The 2,697-nt window shown below is 46.5% G+C and overlaps 1 non-coding gene across 1 annotated transcript; it reads right to left on the bottom strand.

The window, feature by feature from the left end:
- Positions 1 to 1,973: 1,973 nt before the first annotated feature.
- Positions 1,974 to 2,045, bottom strand: trnac-gca (transfer RNA cysteine (anticodon GCA)). The gene has a single exon. It is a non-coding gene; the product is annotated as a tRNA-Cys (tRNA).
- Between the last annotated feature and the right edge of the window lie 652 nt (positions 2,046 to 2,697).

Here is a 2,697-nt window from a genome sequence, read left to right as displayed (position 1 = left end):
CAAAACGTCCACTGTTAGATGCGATTCCGTGATTGGACAGCACTTGCTGAACAATCCTGAGGGTGCTAATAGCTACACCAACAACCAATTTAAGACAATAAGTCTACCGTAATGTAGCTTATTTATTTTTGCTAGAAGCAACATACATTCATGCGCAGGGGCCCATTCTTTGCAAACAAAAAGCTTTGTGCCTTTTTTGAATTTCCCAGGAGTGTGGGGAGCCTATAGTTCTCTGTTGCCTTCTCCTAGGCAATGCCTAGGCCAATCAGAGTCAATTTGTCAACCAATCAGCATCCTTTTCTCCTGTAGTATGAAGTGTTGGATTCGTTTGAAATTTGGCATTCTTGCGTTTGTCCTGATGAATGCAAGATGAAAGGCTTTGGAACATGTCTCTCTTTTTAGTGATATTCAAATTTTGTACTCCAAGTGACTGACAGTAAAATACCCCAAGTCAATGGTTTTGAAATTATTGTGCATGTGGAGAAATACCTGTACATTGTCAGTTGGTATTATACTTGCCTCTGAGCCAGATCATGGATTCAAGTCCCACTTCAGGATTTGAACACATAGGCCCAGATTTTTACCATGTCGGAGTGGCTCTCCAACGTGGCGAAAATAGTAGATGAGCCCTGAAATCCTAAGTCCCACCCCTGAACACAGCACTTCATATTTTCATGGGGGTGGAAATGGAGTCGGACCACAATTCGCACATGCACAGTTTTTGGAGGCAGCTAGCAAGTTAAATCAATAGCTGCCTCCTCTGAAGGGGGATTTTGGTAGGCCAGGTGTGTGAAACCCGACATGTATAGATTAGACCAGGTAAGAGCTGGCGTGAACTTGGTGGATCGCCAGGGCACCCCCTTGGGGAGGTAAGGAACCCATTTGGGGTAGGTAAGGCACACTCTGGGATTGTTAAAAGTAAACAGTGCATGAACTCATTGGAACTGTCAAGCTATCAAAGAACTTTAAAAGCTGTCAAAGAACTGTCAAAACTCACCTGGCAGGATTTTCGGTTGCCGGGCAGGTGTGGCGGGCAGGCCCAGGAGCGGCCGGGAAGTGGCCCACCAACCACAATGGCCAACTAACGGCCAGCCGGCGTGAAACATGTGCTGAAAGGCTCAGCGCTGCTGGGGTGGGGGCCGGGAGGAGAGCGAGTACTGAAGTCTGCGCAGGCACAAGGGAGCGTGCAGTGAAAGCTCCCTGAAGGCGAAGAGCTGCCTCAGAGAGTGGAAGAACTTTCACGATAAAAATAAAGATTTTAAAATTCCAGAAAAAAATTCCACACACAGGGCTCACTCACCTGAACATATAGATAATAAAATTGCTGTCGAAACATTTTTTAAAAAAAATCTTGGAAACCTCATCCCGCCCGTGGATGAGGTTTCCTCAAAAATCCAAAGGCCGCTTGGCCGATTTGTCTGCAGTGAAATCGCTCTTAATTAATCCATGAATGGCCTTAATAGGCCTCTTAATTGTTGGCAGGTGCGCATGAGAGTCGGCAGCGCGCCCACCAACCAAAATATCGCACGAGTGCGCGTTGATGTCAGGACATTTGCCTGATGTCATCGTGTGCTATTTTACGCCCGATCAGGTCGGGCACTCGCCCGCCTGTGGGACGTAAAATTTTGCCCATTGGAGCTGTCAAAACTCATCGGAACTATCAAAGCTATCAATGGATTTAACTCTACTGGGCTATAAGTTAAAAGTACAGGCTGAATTTTAAAAAAAAATCAGTGCTTGATACTTCATTCTGTTTGTTGACATAAGCCTGAGGATTATCATTATAGGATTTGTGCTGCAATAACTGATTTTACAAATTGACATGATCACAGTGGGGTGCCTGTTAGGTGAGCAGTTTGATTGACAGTTCCAAGTGGTTATAGAATAGAAATCACAGAATCACAGTGCAGAAGAGGCCCTTTGGCCCAAATAAAGGAAAGCATACACACTGTCAAACATTTCTTATGAAAGCCAGGAGATACCTAGATATGAACCAAGGACCTCTTGATCTGCAGTCAAATGCTCTACCACTGAGCTACATCCCCTGACATGTTTGTCATAAGAGATTAGTTGAAGGAATTTCTACGTGTTGAACGTTTTTTTTATCAGAGTGTTTTTTTTAAAATAGTGACATTATCAATAGACACAAATTTATTTTATGTCAGTGTGGTTCCTGAGGTTTTCCCACGGTGGATACTGGGTGAGTTGACGTGGAAGGGTTGAGGGAAAAGGGTGGTGGGTGGGGGCATGGGTTGGCATGAGTTGGCACTAAATTGGCATAGGGGCTATGAGGGGCCATGGTGGTGGGTAGAGGGCATGGGTTGGCATAGGGGTAGAGGGCCATAGGTGTGGATGGGCCCATGTGGTATAGGTTGATATGGATGGCTCATGGGCAGTCTATGGGGGATGAGGGGTGAGGGCTGGATGGCTGATTTTTTGCTTTAATCGTTTTTTATATTTAATTTAACAAAGTGCCAGAGCACAGCGGCAGTCACCCAGCCCGCCTCTGCATCCAGCAGCCTCCACACTCATTACGGGCAGGTGGGTCTGACTTATAATCCAGCCCGCACCCCCTCGCCGCCACCAGAATGAAAATCAGACCTGCGGGCGGCCGCTTTTAAAGGTCGGGTTTGCAGAGCCGGGAATTCTCCCGACCCTGTGCACCGGACCCGGGAGCAAAAATATGGGCCATGATCT

This window comes from Cetorhinus maximus, chromosome 15 (assembly GCF_964194155.1).
Source record: "Cetorhinus maximus chromosome 15, sCetMax3.hap1.1, whole genome shotgun sequence".
Taxonomy (NCBI): domain Eukaryota; kingdom Metazoa; phylum Chordata; class Chondrichthyes; order Lamniformes; family Cetorhinidae; genus Cetorhinus; species Cetorhinus maximus.
This window is presented reverse-complemented; position numbering and strand designations above follow the sequence as displayed.